At 41.6% G+C, this 25,599-nt stretch overlaps 1 protein-coding gene across 3 annotated transcripts in view; it reads left to right on the forward strand.

Moving 5' to 3' along the window:
* LOC137326390 (neuronal PAS domain-containing protein 3) overlaps positions 1 to 25,599 on the forward strand; it is a 919,339-nt gene that overhangs the window by 303,577 nt on the left and 590,163 nt on the right. The gene's annotated exons all lie outside the window — the stretch shown is intronic.

Raw genomic sequence — 25,599 nt, forward strand, 5'->3', positions numbered from 1 at the left:
CATTTTTGGAGGTGGCTGTACAGGGGATATTTTCATTCCTTATTTTCAGTTCTCCTGCATACATCATTCCCTAGCCAAGAGGATAGGTAGAAGACCTGTTGCCTAGTCTTTGTTAATGACACTCTTGATCTAGTTGCTAGGTGGTGGGCAGGAACAGACCAGATTGATTTTCCTTTTGTGGCCTTCCTCCCTGTTGCAAAGCACTTGGTCACCACTCAGAGCTTTGCCATGATGACGCAGCTGAGATCAGAAAATCACAGGGTTTAAGAAGGAAATTATAAATATGACCCTATGCTCTACAATGACGTTACACACTGTTACAAATATTGGCAAATGGTGTTACCTGCAACACAGAAAATGTGTGCAAAAAAAGTTAATTTCAACTTCACTATATTCGTTTGTAGAATAACTGTGCTTTTAGGAGATGCATCAAACAAAATATTAATTCAATGTATTGAAAAAATATATAAACATGAAGAGCAGCCTTAATTAGCATTTGCTTAGAATACTTTTCACATCTCCACAAGATTCAAAATCATAGTTTGATGAGGTGTTATGCAGCACCAGCAGCAGCTTCAAGAGGCAGACTGTTGCTGCATGAAAATGGGAAAGTACTTTTAAATATATTGTGTGAGAGAGAAGTGCATATAACTTTGAGAAATGGTGAGAATTGATTAGCTATATATTATTTAATTTTGAGTGGAGATTAATGAAAATTAGTTCTGTACATCAAATTGTGCTGTACAACAGTTCTAATGCTTGCATTTGACATACTCAACAGTTAGCCATTGCCAAAAAGATGACACAACAATAGTTGATGTCTTATTCAGCTTCAAGGTAGTGCATACTTTTTATATATATAAAAAATCTTTTGTAAGTGCGCGCTTGCCATCCACAAACCTTACTATGTTTGGTAATCATTTTATATTAACATTTAACATTGAAACTGCCTATGTAAACATTTTGTAATGGCATTTCACTCCATAAACAGTTACCTGTCATAGTTTCTTGATGAATTAATCAAATCACTCAAAATGCTTTTTGAAAAAGAATCATTGGCCATTTATGCTCAGTAGTAGACATTTATGATGTCTAAAATAAGATTTGAAACAAAATAAAAACATCAAAAAAATTGCATGATCTACCATAGCATGGTAACATTTACCACTGAATTATCTTTTGTGTCTTTTAATGGCTTCCTTTAAGTTTTTACTTCAAGGTCTCAGCCTTCCCTGGCTTCGACTGGATATTTTTACATCACAATAGTTGGACAGAGCTTCCAACCACATCTGTGCATCCTGAGTACATGCATTTTGCAGAATTTCCCAGCATGTGATCTGCGTATCAGCATGAATTCATGATAGTATGTCCTCTCATGCTGTGAATATTTGAAGTTCTTTGATTTTTCCAAAAATCTTTAAAACAAAATGGAGATTGAATAGTTAAAGCGTTTATTTCAGGAAATAATTTTTTAATAATTGCTTTTCTGTTTTGAACTGCTCAAACATAGATGGCACCTGTGATCAACAGCACCTGTGATTGTGGTTTCTTTGTTGATGGTTAGAAATGGAAGCAAAGAGATGGATTTATTTTTTAGTTACTTGCCTCTTTATTTCTGTGAAGTATACAGTTAAAAATTTCTTCAGAACCATTTTTGAGGCTTTAGGATTTTTTATATCAAGACTTGGAAACTGTGTAAACAATGAACTTTTGAGCATTGTATGAGATAAATTTTATTTATTTTTAGAACTTTATGTATTAAAGACTGGATAAGTTGTCAAATTCAATAATAGTCCACTAAAGGGAAAATTCTCCACTTCTGCACTCCCACACATGTCAGAAGTATATATCAGGAAATTGTGCAACGCCAGCCATGATTTACTGTCTGTTTTCGGTGAATTTTTGACATATGCCAGGAGTGCAGAAGCAGAAAGTTTAAGTTAAGATGCTTTAATTAAGGAATGTAAAGATAGGAACCGCAGTGACTGAGAAAGGGAGGTTACCTGAGGGTATAAAAGAGGCTGTGAGTGGGTCATGGATAGAGGCTGATGGCCAGGAGAACAATGGAGGTGTAGGGTGCCTTGCATCTGAAAAGAGGCAAGGGCAGCTTGGTCCTATTATCCTGGGCTGCACTCCCTCATCCGACTCTCTCCTAATACTGCCACACTCCGGCTTATCTCGAATACGTAAGACTCATCCTTCTATCCCCCTCTCCCCCACCATGTTCCAAAACCTCCTCAGTTTGCTGGATTCCAAGATCCACCTCCTCAGATTCCTCCTCCCACTCCCAGATCCCAAGAACCCTCCTCTGCTCACACATCTCTTAACTGCATGTCAGTGTTCCCTGATCCCAGGGCCACCTCCAATCCTCCCAGATGCTAAAACTCCCTTCCCCAATCTGCCCAGATCTCAGGACCCCTTTCCTAATGGTCCCATTCCTCCTGCTTCACTGTTACTGGAATCCTCTTCCCAAACCCTGGGACCCCTGCAAAATATTGCGAGACACTAAAGACATCACAGTATTGCCAGATCCCAGCCCCCTTCCCAGTGCTCCAAGATCCCACGGCTACCCCTTTTCTAATGGTGATTAATCAGTGTCCCTGGTTATAGTACTTAACATAACACCCCTGTTCTTATATATTTTCCATCTCATTGTTAGCAATGCCACGTGAGGTCTGTTAGTAACATGAACATTTTTTAAGACTTTGGTGTGCAGATGTGTACCCAAGGGTGATGTCAGGGCCAGGAGCAGGAGTGCTCTCTGTTGCCATTGCTGTCTCCCATTCATACTCTGCCCTGGAGTCCCTGCTGCAGCAAGTGGCATTTCATTATATGGGCTGCAAGAGTCTGGCACGATGTGTGCTGCTATTTCTATATCTCTTTCAGATCCTTCAGCAAAGTCTCCAGTCTGGCTTAACTAGATACCCCCTGACAATAAAAGGTGTGAGGTTCTGCTGTTGATTTGATAAGGGACTTAAACATTGTCATAATGTTTACAAGATTGGAGCATCTTTGATCATTACTGTCAGATGCAATGTTTTGTATCTGACCCATAGGCCAAGGCACAAATACTGCAGTCCCTGCCAAAGGTGGACTACTGTTGATTTCTCTCTGCAAAGGAAGACAAGACTGCCTTGATCATACCCTTCATTCTCTTATTCATGTACCCAGTGAGGGGGAGCTCTACTTAAGAACCTGAGAGTAAGACCTAAATAATATGATCTTCAAGGAGGAATGGAAAAACATGCCATGTCTCAGCCTGATCCTGGCAACTGCATGAGGAAAGACCAATTTGAAATAGTCCATTGGATATACCTCACTTCAGGCACTTAAACAAATGATCCAGAGGATTGCTGTGGAGATGCAGTGGGGTAGGTTTAATAACATCTTTTGTTATGTGTAAAGTGCAAGACTAATAACAAATGGTTGATCATCGTATTGTCAGGGCAATTGATACTTGATAGAACTGATCCACTTCAGTGTTTTCTTAGTCGACTGGGAAAGATCCTACTTGATCCATCCATGGGTTAATTGATAAACTTGCTGCTTCTCGCCACATACATGTGCATATCCGGCATATTGAAGGGGCGCTAAAGTCTAGATCACAAGCCTCTTTATGCCGAATGTCAGAGGCTGCTCTATACCGCCTTTTGCGGAGTAGGATCCTTTCCTCCACGCGTTGACTGCATCACGCATCTCAGATTATGCTCCCCTTGTTGTATGTTTAGTTACAATTCCGTAGCATGTTGGAAATAGAATGACAGTGGTGATGTAACAAAATTCTGTTCCTCCACTGCTGAGACAGATGTGTCTTTGCTTCAGATATGATATGCTGAGTGGAATTACACAATGAGGTAGCATACATGATCAGTGTTGACATTGTTCACGGAAGGAACAAAAAAAACCTTTGAAAATTAATGACTTGTAGGTTGACGGCAGATACTGTGGAATGTTTTTTAAATCTTTAAATGATCCTCTATGTACTTGAGTGTAATGCTTTATGTCATTACTTTGTGGCTTCCATAAAGCATTTTAAAGAATACTAATTTTTTGGTTGCCATAAAGTATTTTAAAGAATAAGATGTACTTGCCAGCTTCACTGCAGAGATTATCTAATGAAACATGTAAAGTGCCATTTTAGCACATAACATTTTAAGTTTTTTTTTGGAGGTTGGTGGGGGAGTGGGATTGGGATTGAGGGGAGAGGATGGCAATTGTGTGTGGTCGCATAATGGCTAAAAATACTTTGTTGAATTTAACAACTTAGGAGAGCAAAAGAGTTAATATTTCAGTAAGTGTTTATTCAACCTCGAACAGACTATTCACTAAATTGTAGCTTGAAATATAAATCTTGAAGGATTTTTTAGTGTTATGAATGAGGAAACAAGATAGTGAACATTTGCGAAGTCTGTCCTCAGAAAAATGTTCTTCAGTGGATCTTTCTAATTGCCAGCTAATTGAACCAACTTGATCCAACATCTGAAGAAACATCTTGGCTAATTGCCTCTATTTAAAAAAGCTGTTAACATTATTATTTGAATTAATGCAATGTAAAATGACAGCAGCTGCTAACCAACTGCTCATTTAGCCAGGGCCTTCCTGATTATGTGGTTCATCGGAATAGTTAAACTGGTTCCTGTTAGAAAATTCTGCTTTTTTGAAGCCTTAGCCTTGGTTACTCTGAAAGTGAAATCCCTCTTTTCCTGAATAATGTGAACAAGACCCGTTTTAAATTTCAATATTCCTAAACTACTAACAAAAGAATGGAAATGCATAATTTTGTAATGTACAATCGCTGTGAGTAAGATTTTAGTAGCGGAACAAAATAGCAGCCAGTCATAAACCACCTGTAACAATGTTCCTTTAACATTTCTCAAGCAGCTAACAAGTCACTCAACCAGTAAAAATTCTCTAAACTTCATATGGAATATGGAATGTGAAATTCTCAATTTACCACAAGGCAATGCATATCTCAGCTTCTAATAGCAGTCCTCATTTGCTTTCCGAAGAATGCTTTGAAATGCAGTGCAGATAAAGGTGTTAATTATTAACATTTGTAGCAATTTTTATATAGCAACTGTATCAAATTATTTTGATGCACTAGATTTTTTTTAGTTAGCATTTCAAGTTGCATAATTAAATCTGCAGTATAAAACCTTCATGTGTCTTTTATATATGCAGTGATGGTAACTTTAGAACATTATGGCACAGTTGCAGATTAAAGGAAAAATTATTTTCAAAACTATTAAAGCTCGACACAGAATCCTAATAAAAATTGTCATTTGCTATTGTCCTACTTATTAAATGAACATACTTTTACACATTGGCAGTAAGCTTCCACCACTTGTGTATATGATGGCATAATGTAGAGACCAGAGTTCAAAGTATTGATCATCTTCAAATTGTCAAGAATATTGTTAGTAAAGGAATTTATATGTGAGAATGTTACCAAAAGATTTCCATATTCTTATAACTTTGTAACTGAGTACAGTACTTGGTATAGAACCCATATTGCAGTTATCTATTGAGTATCCTATGCAGTGCCTCACATTGTGATCAACTTTCACTTGTATTCTACATAATTCTTGATTGTAAACTACTTTAAAAAAAGTACAACTCATAACACAACAGAAATGCAGAAGAATGAAATCCTATTTCATAAATCCTAATAATTTCCTTAATCTTTAACTTCTCACGAATTTACCATCCCTAATTGGCATCCTGAGTTGAATCACCATATTTAGTATTAAAACACCATCATTGCACCTTTATAGTGCACTGTGGCTTGCACCACTTGTCTCACTGCACTATTACTGGAATATAGAAAAGTGATGATTGGCCCATCAAGGCAGATATTCCAACATGTGTAAGTTCAGGGTCTATTTAATCACATCTTGAAAAACCAACAGAACCATGATAAACTGAAGAGATATGGGGGTTGAATCGGTCATTTCCTCTAGAATTTTTATATATGGTTGTAATGCAATATATATGTAATATTTCAGTAAGACGAGTGGATCTCTTGGATTGGTTGTGATAAATTGGAGCATAGTCTGTTTCAATACAATAGGAACATTCTAGCATATAAGATGCAATATAATCCTTTGATTTGGCAATCCCTCGATAAATGAGTAAGATTGTTTCTCAGCATGAAAAGAAAAAAGAACAAAACGAAGATTTGAGTTTTAAGATTGGCCACGTCTTTGGTGAGCATTCAGATGGTTTTGTATATCAATCTTAGAGAGACATGTTTTACCACAAAACTGACATATGAAAGACAATCGAGGTGATGGTGTAGTCATAGCAGACTGACATTCTTTCCTCTCTACGGTTCTCTTCTTCTTTGGTGATCTTATATAATATTAGCAGATGTCTCACAGTAAGTTAGAATATATCAGCATCATATCATGTAATAGATAAAATATTATTCAGCTGCTAAGATGTAACCTTATGTAATTAATTTGTCTCTTTAAGGCCACAAGATTTAATTGCTGTAACAAGATATATCCCAAGGTCAGTTAGAGGCTAGTAACCCATGGGCAAATAATGAAGTCATTTATAGTATTTTCTGTTGTGGGAAACTTTCTCTGTAAATTGGCCGGTGCGTATAAATCCTGGCTCCTTCCCAAGGTCAGGAGAAACTTCAAACTTTTTTTTAAAGTGTGACACAAAAATCTGCATGTGCGACATTGAAGTGTGCATATATATATACACAGTATATATCTTACGTCTGTGTACACTTTCTTTGACAAAACCTTACTTCCTGCTGTCATGTTTGTCATGCATTTATGCCAGCTTTTTCCCATTATAAATTTTTTATGTTCAGTTTTATAATGAGAACGGCCTGTGTAAACCTGTCTTACTGTAATTACAACCTCCCACCAGTGGGGGTGCTATAGCACCTCAGTTTTGCATCTCCCAGTTCCTCAGTCTGGATGGTGGAGAAACTCTTGCACTCTAACCAAATCTACTTCTCTACTTTCCAAATTGCCATAAGTTTTGCTATTTAACTATAAGTAATATATAATCAAAGCATTATATCAAAATAAGGCCAGCAGGTATGACTTCAAATGGGGACTGAATTATACCTGAATGACATCTGAATTATAACTGGGCATCCTGATATTTCCTTTGGGTTGGGGATTTGAGTGTTCAGTGGTTGGGGCCTGTACATGTCTGTGTATCTGTCTCTGTCTCTCTTTCTGCCCCTCTGTGCTGTTTCTCTCTGTCTCACAGCTGTCACTAATTAGAATATTTACATTTTCTAAATACCAACAAAACACAGGCAATGCTAATTGCAGTCTGTTTACTTGAGAAGCTTTCAAAGATCAGTTCATGTCTCTAACAAAATTTTAAGAAAAATTTTGGACTGAATTTTGCTGTGAGCAGCGCCGTTCGTTAGACTTGCGCTTGTCCATAGACTTCCTCTAGGGTTTTGCACAGCAAGTTCCTGTAAGTTAGAGATCCATTCAGCGCCGTGCCCTCTACAAGGCATCTGGGACTTGTGTGAACAGGACAAGCAACTGTGTGTCTCCTTAACCAATCAGATTGAAGAATTGTTAATAAGCAGCAGAGTCTGAACGTGGAAATGTAAGTTACAATAATGAATTCAATGTCAAATCTGGTGCAGAAAGCAAAATAAAGAGAGAAGGATTGGATCAAGATTCAGAGATAAAAGAGACAGAAAGAAAAAGAAAGAAAAAACAATGTATATATTTTTTTAAATGTTCAACGATAATTAAAAGCTGAAGGAATGAGGCTCCACACTTGTAAAAGTTAATTTTCAGTGCCAATGGGGTTGTTTGGCAGTAATTATGACTTACCACATGGTTAAAAAGGTGCTTACACTGGAAGGATAAGCCCTAACTTTTTTTGGCGAGTTTAGTCCGTATCTATGAGGTAAGTACAGGAACTTCACACTGTTCAGAGTCAGATGTTGAGATGCCATTTTCATGCAGCTTTTGGAGGAGCAGGGTATCTCGGCCAGCAACTTACGGATTTCCTGCACACGTGTGGTCACCGGAAGTTACTGTCTGATTTGCACATAAATAACAGTGAGCACTGTTAGCCTCACCGTTATTTTTACAGTAAAATAAGGCCCAGAATGTTTGTGTGCACTTCCTGCCTACAAAACCTTACTTCCGGGTGTAACACTTTTGTGTCAATGTTTTCCATTATAAATTCCTGTGTCCACATTTACAATGGAACAGGCCCGTGTAAACTGTCTGTTATCACGGTGTAGTTACAGGCTTTGACCACTAGGTGACACTATATTATCTTTATCCCACAAATTTCTCAAATTGCTTTCTGAAAATTTTTCACTGCTATTTTTTCTCAGCAACTAAAATTTCTAAGTCCAAAATAAGGTTTCAAACAAAAAATGAAATATTTATATATTTCACAGTAAATGATTTCATTTATTCATTGAATTGTCTTTGTACTTTTTAATGTCTTGATTAAAGATTTTTCAGACTGAAAATCTGAGCTTGGACTTGGCTAACATTGTGATTCAGTTAGTTGAATGCAAGTTGAGAGTGAGGAGCTACTGTTCTCTCCCGACCCACTCTTGCAGGGAATGACAGATAGTGGATGGTTGATTAAGGATGAGGTGAGTGACTGCAATGAAAAGGGAAAGGGGGGATACAGGGTGTGAGTGGGTAGATCAAATGGGAAAAAATAGGGATAGTGTTTGGAGTGAGTTGGAGTAGCAATGTGGGGTGGTAGGTAGTTAAAGGGCAGTAGAAAGCTGAAAGGTCATGGCACTCAGGTGTGAGGGGCTGTGGGGAAGCATGAGTGTTGGGGAGAAGGAATGAGAAGGGAGCTGCTGAGGGCTCCCTTCCCATTCCTTCTCCCCATCACACATTTTCCCTCCAACCCCCACCAAAAAATACAGTCTACAACTGTCGGTGGTTTCTTTCTCCATCACATCACACCATCCCATCACTTGTCACCTCACACTGAAAAGAAAAGAAGAAAAAGACAGAGAGAGAAGCAGAAGAGATCTGTGAAAAAAACAAGAGAAGTTGGGGAGAGAAAAGCAGAAGAGAAAAGAGAGTTACAGGAACAGAAGAGAAGAGACAGAGCGAGGAACCACAACACAAAGACAACAGGGACAAGTAAGAGAGAGACCATATTCTCCAATTTATTATGTGCAATGCCATGGGAGATCCACTGGTACTACTCAAAATTCTTGAGTACTTCACTTGGTAATGCTTATTTCCCGTTGTCACAATTTTCCATTTTCAGAAAAAGTTATGAACTGAAGTGTGGTAATGTATTATTTTGACAGATTGGATTTGAGCAGCAGGAACTGAAGAGACATGTAGTGGTGTTTGCTGACTAACCTGTAGCTAGCACTTGCCCTCCTATTTCCCTATTTCCCATTGTTTCTCCTTTTTGTCCACCCAGCAGTCCGGACCTCTTTCCTTGTACGAGGTGAGAGGGTGGAGGCTTAGAGTTCATTGCCCAGTTACAGACCTTTGACTTAGGTTTCCTTTTAAGAAGAAAGTAGAGTTGTGCAGGTCCTCTGCTTACCATCATATGGAATGCAACCTAAGTGTGAGTAGTTATTCTTTAATGGGGGAGGGAGTGAGCATTACAACAGGAAACTCATAAATATGTATGTGAGTCTTTCAGTGCTTCCCTACTTGTTACGCTGTGATTAAAGGAAGGGAGCGTGAAGGATGAAAGGACATTTCAATGAAGGGTTTGAAAATTTGGAAGCATGGTGCCCTGAAGAATCACCTGCCTGAGACATTGTAATGATACAATTTACAGTACACTGAAAATAGCTCACCCCTTTTAATTGTTATAGCCATTTAAATACTGCAGCACTGCCAGATTCTGAACCCCCCCAAAATGAGTGAAGCTTCAAACAGAAGGCAGAATTGTGCTGGGAGCATATGCACAATATTAAAATAAGATTGACCCAGGAAAATAGGATAGTATCATGGCAGAGCACTGTCACTGGTAACTTTGCCATGGTGGAAAATCAAGCCCCTCATTTGTTAAGCCGGTTAATTCCAGCTTTGCTCTGGTGTTAAGTACTCACATACCAAAGAGTCTTGGACTGTATAAATGGTCCTCCATCCCATTACATAAATTATTATTTTCATCCTTTTATATGCATGTTATAAAATTCACTCATGGCCTAATACAGTGTTCTAGGCAAAGTCAAGAGTCAATTTTCATATGGTAAATATGAAAGTTCATATTCTGTTTTTGCACATCCTGATATTAATAAGCAGAAATCTAATGATTAGATTGAGCTAATTCTTACTGTACTAGTTGAGTTCTTGCCAAAGCCAAGTGAAAAAAAATGGCATCAGAAAAAAATCAAAAAATTCCAGTGACAAATTGGTGGAAACCTAAGTTATTGAGAATAAACCACCAATAAATATAAAATGTCTGCTGTATACAATAATTTAAAATAAAAGGGTTTTTCCACAAAGCAAATTCCTAATCCTGGCTAGATCATTGGGAGGGGCTGGCTGCATCATCATAAGTGAAAAGAGAAAACCTCATGCTATCATTGCATACGTTCTAATAGCTGGTACAAGGGCAGCTTTGGCAGGGGCATGAGAGCAAGCTGCTTATCTGGTTCCCCAGTTGGAGCTTGATCCTGTCTTCACCAAATGTCCACACATACGCTTTCCAGAAGGGTCACTGGATAACAATCAGAAGAGGGAAACCTGGGCAATTTTCCTCTCCAAGCTAATTGTAGCATGCCAATGCCAATCCAACTGAGATCAGTTAACTCATAATCAGGGCAGGGGTCAATCTTGGGTCCGTCCTAATCTGTACTGTTCAGTTGCCACGTCACACATTGCTTTCACCAATGCTTTATCAGAGAGTCCCTCTCCCCCACCCTGTAATATTCTTCTCAATTAAATCACCAATGAATACATAAGATGAAAAATGAGCCAGAGGACCGAGGTCAAACAAAATTCCTTTTTATTTGTAGGTATAAAGAGATGGCTATGGAGAGAATGTTTAAAACTCTGTATTAATGTACCAAGATCTGATAGGATACATTAATGTAAAAAAAAATCTCTTTTCATTGAGGACTTATAATAAATACAAAACTGAGATCCTAATGTTGTAATATTGGCTGGTAGAGCTCAAATTACACATATTGAAAGAGATTGATATTTGTTATTGAATGCTGTTTTGAGTTTGTCTCAAGCAATCAATCGGATTTTAAGTTGCAAAAGAAGATTCCCCTTTTGCTATTTTATTCATAAGTGGTGAGAAACGGTCACATGAGATGATGTGCATTTTATAGTTGTGCAGCGGGATTGCTGGAATTGATAGTTAAGGAGCAGTACTGTGGCTAATGTTAATTACTTAGCATGCTGAAGGCATCACTTGGGTGTTAGCAATGCACTTTTACTTGGGCAAGAATGTGCCTAGAATGTCACAGATTACTACATGTAAATGAATTGTTATTTAAGCAGCTGCGGATATGGGATGCTCATTCCCAAGCCATGTTGTAACAAAAATTGAATGACAGTAAGCAAAACGGCAGTAATTATAAAACTAATTACAAAAAGCTGACTATGCCCATAGGCGTTCCGTAACTAAAATAAGTCGGGAAATTGCCTTTAGTTTCTTCCAAACTGCAGATTTCCTTGTAGAACCAATCTTCCTCCCCAAACAAGAAAAAAATTCCCACCAAACATAATTACATCCATTTAGGTTTGGTTACTAATTCAAAGTGACTTGTGTGGTCCCAGAGCTGTGGAAATAAAAAAAAGTAATTTTATATTTCAGCATAAGCGGTTGCATTTATGTTATTTTGTAATCCTAAACAACAAAAAATTGGATTTTATTTTAAAACATTAATGCGGCTTTCTAAAAAATATACTAGATGGCAGTTTATGTAATATGGGTATCATTTCCATTTGTAAATTCAATCATAAATCATTTACAACTTTAGGTCTTCGAAGATAGACACACCAGCCACACTCATTGAAATAAAAATGCATTACTTGAACTGTGATTCAATATCCTCTACTTTACATGAGTGAAGCGTTGACATTGAATATAGCATTTTCTATAATATTTGATTTTTCTGAAGAAGTGAGGTGTTCTTCACTTCTTATATAGCACAGGAGCAGTCTGAGCTAGTATCACATTCCTGAAAGACAAATCATAGAGGGGAGCCTTCCTTTACTATATTCTAACATTGGGAAATTGTTCATGTGACCTCCGTATGACTGAAATTCCTGCTTTTTTTCTCTGAATTAGGAAATGTTCTTGTGCATTGCATGTTCCTTTTTGTCCGTTTCTTTGAAATTTAATATTATTGTTGCTCTGATGTTGGAAAAAAACTTTTTGTCATTTATGTGGCTTCAAACACACTGTCAAATATATAATGTATGGAGTCGCACAACACCAGGTTATAGTCCAACAGCTTTATTTGAAATACAAGCTTTCGGAGCTTTGCTCCTTCGTCAGGTGAAGTGAAGAGATGCATATAGGCACAGCATATATAGTCAGAGAACAATTCCTGGTGATTACAGATAATCTTTCTAACTGCCCTTTATCACACCTCGGCAGAGAGATAATCACAGCAATCAAAGGAGTGAATGGTGTTCAAACAGGTTAGTCAGGGAAACATTACATTCAAGAATACTGAGGTGGGGTCACAAGGGGTCAAATGTAGCAGATGCTGGGGTTTGTATTGAAAACAGATAACTTTTTTTTGCTGGAAATCGCAGCAGGTCTGGCCGCATCTGTGTATGGAGAACAAGCCAACTACGACTTGAGTCTGGATGATTCTACGTCAGGTGGGGTTACATGTAGCGTGACATGAACCCAAGATCCCGGTTGAGGCCGTCCTCATGGGTGCGGAACTTGGCTATCAATTTCTGCTCGACGATTTTGCATTGTCGTGTGTCTCGAAGGCCGCCTTGGAGAACGCTTACCCGAAGATCGGAGGCTGAATGTCCTTGACTGCTGAAGTGTTCCCCGACTAGGAGGGAACCCTCCTGCCTGGCGATTGTTGTGTGGTGTCCGTTCATCCGTTGTCGCAGTGTCTGCATGGTCTCACCGATGTACCATGCTCCGGGACATCCTTTCCTGCAACGTATGAGGTAGACAACGTTGGCCGAGTCACAGGAGTACGAACCATGTACCTGGTGGGTGGTGTCTTCTCGTGTGATGGTGGTATCTGTGTCGATGATCTGGCATGTCTTGCAGAGGTTGCTGTGGCAGGGTTGTGTGGTGTCGTGGTCGCTGTTCTCCTGAAAGCTGGGTAATTTGCTGCGAACGATGGTCTGTTTGAGGTTAGGTGACTGTTTGAAGGTGAGTAGTGGAGGTGTGGGGATGGCCTTAGCGAGGTGTTCGTCGTCATCGATGACATGTTGAAGGCTGCAAAGAACATGGCATAGTTTCTCCGCTCCAGGGAAGTACTGGACGACGAAGGGTACTCTGTTGGTTGTGTCCTGTGTTTGTCTTCTGAGGAGGTCTATGCGATTTTTTGCTGTGTCCCGTCGGAACTGTCGATCGACGAGTCGAGCGTCATATCCCGTTCTTATGAGGGCGTCTTTCAGTGTCTGTAGGTGTCCATCGCGTTCCTCCTCGTCTGTGCAGATCCTGTGCATTCGCAGGGCCTGTTCATAGGGGATGGCCTCTTTGACGTGGTTGGGGTGGAAGCTGGAGAAGTGGAGCATCGTGAGGTTGTCCGTGGGCTTGCAGTAGAGTGAGGTGCTGAGGTGCCTGTCTTTGATGGAGATTCGTGTGTCCAAGAATGAAACCGATTCTGAGTAGTAGTCCATGATGAGTTTGATGGTGGGATGGAACCCTATGCTGTGCCTACATGCATCTCTTCACTTCACCTGACAAAGGAGCAAAGCTCCGAAAGCTTGTGATTTCAAATAAAGCTGTTGGACTATAACCTGGTGTTGTGCGACTCCTTACATTTGTCCACCCCAGTCCATCACCGGCATCTCCACATTAAATATATATGGTATTTATGGTGTTGGTGTACTTGGCTATATCAAGTGTAGCAGGTGTTTACAGTGTTAGATGTGCCTAAGAAGCCTTTCATCTTAGTATAACATGTGGTGGTGTTGTTGCCTTGAGTATTGGAAGTGCTAAGAAGAGAATATTTCATGGCACTGGTCATCCTGATGTGCTGTGTCCACTGCTGATAAGGCACACTGGTAGTTCCCCAAGCACTGGTGTGATTTCTCAAGCTTCCAGTCTCTGCTTCCCAAAAGGCCTCATCCCACTATAAAGGATTCTTCTAAACCTTTCCCGGCAAATGGCTTGAATGGTCTTACCTAGAGACTAGCCAGATGGTGGATGATACCATCCACCATGGTGCATCCGAGGGTCTTAAAGGAAGTGGCTACAGAGATAGTGGATGCATTGGTTGTAATCTTCCAGAATTCACTAGATTCTGGAAAGGTCCCAGCGGATTGGAAAACCGCAAACGTAACACCCCTATTCAAGAAGGGAGTGAGACAGAAAGCAGGTAACTATAGACCAGTTAGCCTAACATCTGTCATTGGGAAAATGCATTATTATTAAGGAAGTAGTAGCAGGACATTTGGAGACCCATAATACAATCAAGGAGAGTCAACATGGTTTTATGAAGGGGAAATCATGTCTGACAAATTTATTAGAGTTCTTTGAGGAAGTAACGGGCAGGGTGGATAAAGGGGAACCAATGGATGCAGTATATTTGGATTTCCAAAAGGCATTCGATAAGGCGCCACATAAAAGATTACTGCACAAGATAAGAGCTCATGGTGTTGGGGGTAATTATCCACCCTGCCCATTACTTCCTCAAAGAACTCTAATAAATTTGTTGGGGGTAATATACTGGCATGGATAGAGGATTGGCTAACTGATAGAAAACAAAGAGTCGGGATAAAAAGGGTCATTTTCAAAATGGCAATCGCAGGGATCAGTGCTGGGGCCTCAACTATTTACAATATATATCAATGACTTGGATGAAGGAACAGAGTGTCCTGTGGCCAAATTTGCTGATGATACAAAGATAGGTGGAAAAGCAAGTTGCGATTAGGACACAAAGGGCTCGAATTTAGCAGGCCTGCGGGTTCCCAGCGGGTGGTCCTCCGGGAGCGTGGTCAACACGCTCGGCGAAATTAGTGGGTTGCCCGCGCGATCGTAGCAGGCAACACACTAATAGGAATCAATTACCTGCTCCTCCGGGGTCCACGGCGCTGGTCTGCGCGTCGGGCGGGCTGCGCATGCGCAGTACGATCTGTCAGCTGGAGGCTCTCTAGTTAAAGGGGCAGTCCTCCACTGACAGATGCTGCAACCAATGGGACAAATTGCAGCATGGAGCAGCCCAGGGGGAAGGCTGCTCCTAGTTTAATGATGCCTCACCCCAGGTATCATCAGATGGGGTGAGGAGGAGGGGGAGGACACAGATCTTCCCCCCGGCGGGCGGGAGGAAGCGGCCTGCCTCTGCCACCAAGAAGGCCTGGCTCGAGGTGGCAGAGGGGGTCACCTGCGCCACCAACATATCGCCCACCTGCATACAGTGCAGGAGGCGCTGCAATGACCGCAGTAGGTCAGCCGCAGTGAGACCACGAAGTCTTTCACCTGCACTCCGTCTGCCACAACACTGCCCCCACCCCACATCTCCTTCGGCACTGCCAACACTACTCTGTCACATCACCCTTCATACCCACTCAAACCCCATCCTCATCTTTCCTCCACCTACTCACCTCGCCAGTACTCATCCTGCCACTAACATGCGACCCAATCCTCATACAATCTCATTGCTCCATCCCATACTCAACCTCTTGTGCATCTCCCTCACGGCCAGCCTCACTCAACCTGCCACCACCTGTGCTGCAGCCACAGAGCATGCATCACATATGTGCAGTAGGCAGCGTAAGGCAAACGTGTCGTGAGCATGAAGGGGGTGCACAAGGGTGCCTGAGGGTTTGTCCTGGGTGTTACCTATATTGAATTTCAGAGCAACAAACAGCACACATTATATTGACACCACCACTGCCATGTCTCCGCGAATCCTGTCCGTTGTGTCCAATAATGCCCGCTCCTGGGTATCACTATGAGGACCCACCACTGATGCCACCCATCGTGTTACTGCAGAGTAGGTGCAGGTGTATTTGCAGGGCTCTTCCGCGCAGACGACTGAGAGACATCGGCGGTGTAGCCGGCTGCACCCTGGAAGGATGCGGAGGAGAAGTTGTGGAGGGCAGTGGTGACTTTGACAGCGACAGGTAAGCAGTTGGTGCTGGGGCCAGCCAGGAGCAGCTCGGCATGAAAGAGCCTGCAGATCTCCACGACTACATGTCGAGCGAATCTGCGCCTCCCTGTGCACTGCTGCTCAGAGAGGTCCGGGGAGCTGCGCCTCGGTCTGTGGACCCTGCGGCGAGGGTAGTGCCCTCTGCGATGCGTCTGTCCCTGCGGTAGCCCTCCCTCCTGCTGTGCAGGTGGGCGTGCAACAACACCATGTTGGGGGGCTCTGCGGCGGACGGCGTGGACTGCGAGGCTGCTGGGGCTGGTCATGCTGTTCATCCTCCGAGGGTGTCCACGCACCACCCATCTGGCAGGTGTTGGTCTGAGGGGTTGTGCAGGGTAGGTGGGTGGTTCCTCGCACTAGGGCTGCGGTTTCGTGTCGGTCTGTCCTCTGGCTTGGCGGGAGGTGGTGGAGGGCAGGGGTTGCCCTATGTGACGCGGTGGCCTCCTGCGTGGGTGAGGGCTCTCCCCCGGGAAGTGCACCTTGGCACCTGCCACAGGCTGCTGGCTGCAACACGCCTGGTTGGAGAGAGACTGTTTTCCCCCAGTGTGGGAAACTCACTGCCTTGAACCCAAAATCCCACACTTCCTCTTTTGACAGCTGCTTCAGCTCATTAACTGACCTCAACAAGCAAGGTAAGTACTCTCAAGTGGAACCCCGCTGGCTTTAATTGCCTGCGGGATTCCCACCAGCGGGGCTTGCGCCCGCAGCCCCGCACGTCAGCGCGGTACCCGGAAGTGGGCGGGATTTCGGCGCGATCCGGTCACGTGACCGGATATCGGGATTTTCGGGGCCCCCCCGCTGGAAACCCGCAGGTAACCCAACGCGAAAATCGAGCCCAAAGTGTCTGCAAAGGGATATTGGCAGGTTAAGCGAATGGGCAAAAATTTGGCAGATGGAGTATAATGTAGGAAAGGGTGAAGTCATCCACTTTGGGAGGAAAAATAAAAAAGCAAAATATTATTTGAATGGAGAAATACTACAAAATGCTGCGGTACAGAGGGATCTGGTTGTCCTCGTACATGAAACACAAAATGTCAACATACAGGTGCAGCAGGTAATCCGGAAGGCAAACGGAATATTGGCCTTTATTTCTAGGGGGATGGAGTATAAATGCAGGGAAGTCATGCAACAACTGTACAGGGTGCTGGTGAGACCACACCTGGAGTACTGCGTACAGTTCTGTTGCCCTTATTTAAGGAAGGACATACTTGCATTGGAGGCAGTTCAGAGAAGGTTCACTAGGTTGATTCCGGGTATGGAAGGGTTGTCTTATGAGGAAAGATTGAACAGGTTGGGTCTATACTCATTGGAGTTTGGAGGAATGAGAGGAGATCTTATTGAAACGTACAAGATTCTGAGGGGACTCGATAGGGTAGATGCTGAGAGAATGTTACCCCTCAAGGGGGAATCTAAAACTAGGGGGCATAGTCTCAGAATAAGGGGTCGCCCGTTTAAGACGGAAATGAGGAGGAATTTCTTCTCCCAGAGGGTCGTGACTCTTTGGAATTCTTTACCCCAAAAAGCTGTGAAGGCTGAGTCATTGAATACATTCAAAGCTGAGTTATACAAATTTTTGATCAGCAAGGGAGTCAAAGGATATGGGGAAAGGGCGGGAAAGTGGAGTTGAGGTAAAAATCAGATCAGCCATGATCTCATTAAATGGTGGAGCAGGCTCGAGGGGCCGAATGGCCTACTCTTGCTCCTATCTCTTATGGTCTCTTATGGTCTTATTGATCTGACCAAGATTAAGTAAAGGAGGAACCTGACCCTGCCACTTCCTTGCCTGAACCCAGCTTAATCGTTCCTTTGTTATTTAATGCTTTCAATAACTGGATGGCACAGAACTTTAATGGGATTGTCAAATTTGTCAACAGTTGGAGCAGTGACCCCAGGGTATGGATCTTGCAAAGGACAACATTGTCAACTTTTGCAGGTTTGTTTCCCATCTTCCTTGTATAGTGCTAATGAGGAATGTTGGGAGCATAAACGTGAACAAGGTAGGCAAGATTTATTAGGTCCATTGTTTCTTGTCCAAACTAATTTATGTTGTTCTTGTTACCAACTGGAAGTTTCCTACCATCCACCATCACCTCCACTGATGACACAGTGACCCTGAATTTCCTCAGTTCCCTGGAATTGCAGTGGGCGTCCAGCAGAGTCCACTGGAAAATAACAGGGACACAGTTGCAACATTTCTGAGATTTTAGGTGGCGTTGTAAAGGGTGGAGCTTCTGCCCCTTACAAGGCAGATTATGTCAGGGTGGCCCTGGGGGGTGGAGCTGGTGTGGGGACTGCCTATGCTGATCGTTTCCATTTCCATAGTTTATTTGGGATCTGATGTAGGACCGGAGGCTGCCAAGTGAGAAGAAGCGTTCTGGCTTCGAGATAGGTGGAAATGGGCCCCACGATGGGCGGGGTGGTGTGGTGGTTTAGGCCAGGGAAGTGGCACAGACCCCGGAAGACTGAGCAAAAAAGAAGATTGGGATCAAAGAGCAAAGGACGGCTCTATGGAATCTGAATCTGGAGGTGGAGGGCAGGCGCTGGATTTTCTGGCTGCATAGTGCAAATGGACGCCAGAGATGCCCTCCTGCTGACCCTGGAAACTTTGGAATCAGTGCTGGAAGTCATCACTGGGCTTGACACCGACATAACCGCTGAGATCACAGCCCTTAGGTTTTTGGAGCCAGTTTTTCTCCATAGATACATGACTCCAATTCATAACTCAGTCAGTGGCTCCAACACATCAATGGAATTAAACTTTGAAAAGCACGATTACTTGTATTACATTTTCAGGCTTTGATGTAGAACTAGTCAATGCATGTCTGGAGAGACAACGTGGCAGTAGTCTGGTATATCAACAAAGAGGAGTCAATTTTGACTGCCTTCGCCTGGCCTTAACGGCCTCAAAATGGTATTGGTAGCCTTACTGCCCTGTTAACACTGGTGATGGGGCCGGCTCCATTTTGAAAGGGGATTACCGCCAGGTGTCCAAAGTGCTCACCTGATTCCAGTGATAGACCTCTTTTAATATGAAAATCAGGGTCCTATTACGTTAATAACGGAATTTGATGGGCATCCTATAATTAGTTCCTTATTTCAGCATTGCTGCCATTAGAAAGTACAGAGTGTGGCCCAAGTTTTTTTGCCATAGAGAGGAAGAGACTAACACAGGGTAATTCATAGCAAACCACTCTTGTTTATCTCCTAGCAGTCAGGTCAAGAGTGGTGTTGGAAAAGGCTTCAGAACATGTTGCAAGTGGACATTCAAAATCAAACAATTTTAAGGTTCTGAACAATTAAAAACTTTGCCTCTGATCTTGCTGTTATAAACAAAATCTTAGTTTTTAAAAACTTTTTCTTGTTTGTTATTTTTATTTTTGCATGTACTTTTTGCTAAGAAGAGGAAAACACACCTTTAGTTCTTTTGCTCCTATTGCAAATCTAGATAGCATTTAAATGATTCATAGATGCTTACCGTATTGAAATACATCTGTATCGTGATGATTAATTTAATGTTTAATTGTATTTTCTCTACTGTAATATTTTATTGCAACCATGTTGCATTTTGTTCTTCTTTAGATTGTTATTAATTGTGCATAAGCTGATTTTGCTTGCAAAACCTCAAAATAAAGAAGCTGTTTTCCGATAGCTTGTAGAAAGATTATAAATAGTAAGTATGTATATTGGGAAGAAGAGATGTTTGCCAGTTATACTGTATACAAATAATTTTAACTTAAATAAAAATTAGTCATTCTTTTGGGTTGCCTCAGTTCAGATTGAAAATTAATTTGAAAGGAAAACAGTACGATCCTATTATGATGTTAGGAGAGGTATGCTTTTTACTTGCTGAAGCGTAGGTGTGTTGCTCACTAGGATTATTGGACAATGTTTCCACCAGACTCTTGTGGAATGCAGGTTTGGGAGTTGTTAATCTTTGCGTAGTCTCTTCCTGCTATGTACAGCAAACTAGCTGAGCTATTTTGGCTTGTGTGGCAAGCATGACAAGTCTCTTGATCTAAAAAGAACATCTACTCAGTAAAGCTCCACTAGTTCTGGTTTCATTTCAGTTTCATTAAGACCTAAAAATCCAGCTTGACTGAAGCGAGGTCAGCAAACAAGAGGGTTCTGTTTTAATTTTCATGAATGAACAGTTTTAATTTTAGTTTTTATTATTCTTTTTAAATGGTCTGCACCATCCTGGACCAGATTGAATTGTTTGTTTTCAATTGGGTCCACAATTGAATATTAAGATTATATTCATGCCAACGTAGAAAACCAGCAAGAGCTGACGAACAGCTTCAAAAAAGCTTACACAGCCCCCAAAATCGCTCAGAAACATTCCGAAAGTAGGTTTTATGACACACAAAGATATTGTAGCTAGACTGCAAGTGCACAGGGACATGAGCTTATTGTAAATTAAGCTGGGGGTGTACCCAACATTTAACCACTTTCATTGCAGAAGAGTAAACCTAAATTGCACACATATATAGTTTGCAGCAGTGGTGGGTTTAGAAATTACTGAAGAGGATGCAAGTGCTGAAGGAATGAGATTCATTTTCTAGGGGGACTCTGAGGACATGCACCCTGAGAAAATGTTGATTAATGCATTTTACAGCAGTTTGGAATATTTTGATTCCGCCTTTCAAAAATAATTTCTCTTTGAAGGGTTGCAGATATATTGAATGCTAAAATAAAAATAGTTGTATGGACTTCAGTACAACTTTACAAGGCCCATTTCATTTTATTGGGAATCTAATCCCAGATTTATCATATTAATTTGTGAAGTGATACCCTTTATAACATGTACATATAGTAATCCCAACCACAGGAACATTCTACATACACAAGATAAAACTGGCTCAGTATTGCATCTGTCCCTGTTCCAGACCCTATGGCAGCCCAGTGCAGGTGAGGGATTATCATGATTAAAGGTGTGCTGACTTAACTTTTAAACAAAAAACTTTTATTTCAAAATAGCTTCAGGGAGATATTGTTAAGGTAATATTATCAGAACAAAATCTTAGAACTGATTTTGAGGAAAAATTACACTCAAATATTAACCTGTCTTTTCTTTTTTAGATGTGGATTAACCTGCTATCAATTTCAAACATTTTGGCCCTGATATTTGTGGGGAGGTGGGGAGGGAGTGTGTTTGTGAGGGGAGAGGGAGTCCAGGAAATCCCAGGCCCGCAGAGGTCCTGCTGAATTCAACGGCAGACCTAATTATAATTTTTAAAATCTGTTACCACCCAGCAGCCGGACAGATTGAGAGGCTAGCCAGCTGCTGGCCGGGAAAACCAGCGGTGGAAGGCCGCAGTTGAGGACTATCCCAGGCAACCGGGAAAGATCGGGGGTGCGGGGGTGGGGGGGGTCAGACAGGCAATCGGGAAGGAGGGGGTACTTAAAAGCATCGGGGGACAGAGGTGGGGGGAGGTGTGGGTCGGGGGTTTGGAGGAGAGGGGTTGGCCGATTGAGGCAGAAGGTTTGCTTGAGGGGCGGGGGGAGTACTCCTGCTCCTCCTGGCTCCCAAGCAGTGCTATAAAAAGCACTTACCTGAGTTCTAGTTAACAAATACTCCTCCTATCACATATTTTCAATATTAAGTATTCCTTACAGAAAGAATATTAAAAAAAGTTCTGTAAATATAGCTGCTCGCTGAGGAGATTTCTACTTGTGCAAGTCCATGGGTAGATTAATATCAAGGAAAGACCAACCCGGGTGACAAATAGGGCTCTGTCTTTAGCTGCCTGCCATTGAGGTGAATGGGAATTGGAATCCTTCTGGGGCCTGCTGCCAATCTTGCCACTTGAATGGAACTCTAAACCTTGTTTTTAGCCAGGACTTTGACCTGCATTCAAGTGTTTAGATTGACATCCAAAATGAGTGGGGAGAGACTGCAGACGCAACATTGGGCAGCATCATCATGGTCCTTTTGTTTTATTTATTTTACTCTGTGAGCGGTAACTGCCAGTGTTTGGAGAGAACGTGAATGAAATTTCTGTATCTTGTCAAAACTGGAAAGATATTTGTGTCTTTCGCATGACTGCTTCTTTAAGCTCTCGGAAAGTGGACCAAACAAATATTTGGTGAGATGAAGTCTGATACAAAGTAATAGCTGCTTTATTTCACAGTAAGATGAACACAGAATGACAGTCATGATCGGACTCAGTTAATTCAAACAGCACAGCATAGCTTTGCATAATGATACACGCCATGCTTCCCCACATCAGTGGGTCATCTTACTTGACTTAAACAAGATGTTATTTAACTATTGCCCCATCATTTTTGGTTTTCTGAACCTGCTATAGCTTTCACAGCTCACTATGTAAATAACTGTCTGCCTGTGAAGCATGCTGTTTCGAAATGCCTTTCTGCTGGCATGTGTTCTAGCCTTTGTTCACATATAGACAGCAATCAAAGGACTTTGCGAAACAATGGGGCCAATTTGAAGTGCCTCTGCCTAGTGTAAATGGGAAGGTAGCAGCCTGAAAATGGTGTTGGGTCACCTACCGCCCCATTTACTCTGGTGCTCCAGCTACCGCAATTTTGGTTAGAGTCCTGAGAAAAGTGGCTGGTGCCTATCTGCCTTCCCCCTAGGTTCCAACTGTCGTGTTGGGGCTGATTTCTCACCCTCCCCAACCAACGAGCTGCCTCAGAGTGCCAGTTATGCGCCGGCAGCTTGCAAATGAGGCCTGGGCGTCAATTTTGGCTCAGGCCTCACGATGGTAATGATGGGCGGGCAGCGGCGCACTCCGTCCCCAACTGCACGTTGTGTGCATAAAATTAAAATAGGCCCCAATGGGTGTGAGATATTTTACAATTACCTAGACAGGCCAGAAAATTACCGTTGTTTAGTTTCTAAGGAATCAACTATTATTTACATATTAACCACTTTCATCTTGGTGCCCTTTTTCCTAAATTGTGAGAATACACTTTGCTTAAAAAAAAGCAATAAAAATAATTCTTTTATTTTTCCAAATCCTTTCTGTGGAAGAATGGTCAAAAGCTATGTATGAATAAATCAATAATAACTGGAGAGAGAGAAGCACACATGCACGTACACACAGTATCCTGCTAATTCAGAGCTGTTTTTCGTTAAAAATGTTGAATTCGCCTGTAGTTCAAATTAAGCCATTGAAATAAAATAGCCCGGGAGTGAGTTTTGCACAATTTCAATTTGAATAAACAGATAATTCAAATTAAGCAACTCCAAAATAAGAGGAGAAGATTGTATGTTGTATTCCTTTTGTATGATTTTGTGAGTAAGCATGCTCCCTTATTTCATATCATTGATATCTGCAATAAACAGATGGACATGACTGCTTATGTACATTATAAATTTATTACTTTGGTGCATTTGTGGTGTAAGGCCTTCTTTCTGAATTAAGTGTCTTGGCTAATCGTAATTTACCAGCCAATTAGATAGAGCTCAGCTCGCAAGGACATTGGGGTAGAAATTGGTATGTGTTGTGCCTGTTCTGTGGGCATAAAATGGGCGCAAAACATATCAATTTAGCAGTGGGACGGCCTGCTCCCAATCTGCGCAGATGTTGGTCCCACTGCCAAATTTGTGGGGCCTATTTTTTAGGCATCCTTGGTGGTAGGGGTGTGTAATACGTAAATTAGGGGCCTAATGTAATTAATTGGATAGCCGGGTGGTGAAGGATAGACTACTCGAGCCTGGTCTTCAGTTGGTTCCAAGCCTTTATTCACAGAGCTCAACATGACACACACCACACCCTAGATAAGCTCTCATAAATGGATACAAGAGGGTCCCCAATTGATACGCACCACCTGAATACAATTAACACTAATTGATATAAATCATATGGATTCAATTAACAGATTCCCTTCTCTCTCGTTAAATAAAACAAATTAAACTTTCTATATACGATACAAACAAAAATTTCAAAAATCACAAACTTCCATACTCTGTACAACTTAAACTATTCAAAGCATTACATTGTGAGGCGACCCTTCTCCAGGACCCCTAATATTTTCTTTGTACATGTACTTCTTTTAGTAAAACAATCTGACAGTTGATGGCTTGAATCCACCCATTTAATTTTAGAGATTTCCTTTCTCTTCAGCATTTGTTTCAAGCCAGCAAGGTCAATCCGTAATCTTTTCTCACTCACATTTTTCATGGAATGTTCATTATCCCACAATGAACGATTGTCTACATAATATTCAATGAGTATGCTATCGTCAGTATTCCCATTGTACAGGATGTCATTCAAAATATTTGCCAAATAGAATCCCATATCCACTGCATCAAGAGCCAGTGTTTCAGCAGCCAGTGTACTTTTAACAACCATTTTTATTTTCTTAGCTTCCCAAGCTAAAGGACAACATTTCCCATCCTCACCCATAAGAAACACTATGAAACCAGCTGCACTAGAATACCCATCAGGAAGATTAGCATGTGAAGCATTGCTAAAGATAACTAGCTTCATTTTCTTTGGGTCACCGAAGGATTGGAACTTAAGTACGCATCTATCTACATTTAATTTTCATCGTGTTTTATTTGCCCATAACACATTCTCTACTATGGGGTGTTTCTTTGAAGTACTTAACTCCAACACATCAAATCTAGCATTTGGACTAGTCTGAGTGCACAACCAGTGCAACTGACCAATCAAGCTTCGTAATTGCTCTGTCTCTTCTTTAGATGTAACATCACCTTTCTGTGATGACCGAGTACGATTCACTGGGATGGGAGTAACACTCTCTAAATAGGACTGTTGATTTAAAGTTATACCAGACCCACTCTGCTTAATATCTAAACCAATATATTTAAAAGCCCCAAAGGCCTGACTCCCAATTTTAAACTCTACTCTAATCTTATTAATGACAAAACTCAAATTTCTCAGTACCACCCCGTAAGAAATCATCAACGTGCATCACGAAGATGCCTGAAAGTTTTCCGTTGTGGTACCAATAAAACATTGCGAGATCAACCTATTTTCAGCAAAATAGATCTCACCGAAAAATGCCATGCCCTGGAGGCATCATTCAGGCTATTGACACATTTGTTGAGTTTCCATAGTTTTCCTTCCGCATCTGCTGCCTCTTTAGGTGGTTTCAGAAACACTTCTCTCTGAAAAGTAGCGCCCTGCAGAAATGCGGCTTTTATGTCAATTGACCCACACTCCCATGAATATATTGCCAAAAGAGCCAAAAAGATTTTTAAGACTACCATTCCAGCAGTGGGAGAATCCACTATCTGCATCACCCAGTTTCTCTTCAAAACCCTTAGCTACCAACCTCGCTTTAGCCTTATAAGTTCCATCTGCAAGAACTTTTTCAGTACACACCCATCTATGCGACAAAGCTGGTTGACCCTT

This window comes from Heptranchias perlo, chromosome 10 (genome assembly GCF_035084215.1).
Source record: "Heptranchias perlo isolate sHepPer1 chromosome 10, sHepPer1.hap1, whole genome shotgun sequence".
NCBI lineage: Eukaryota > Metazoa > Chordata > Chondrichthyes > Hexanchiformes > Hexanchidae > Heptranchias > Heptranchias perlo.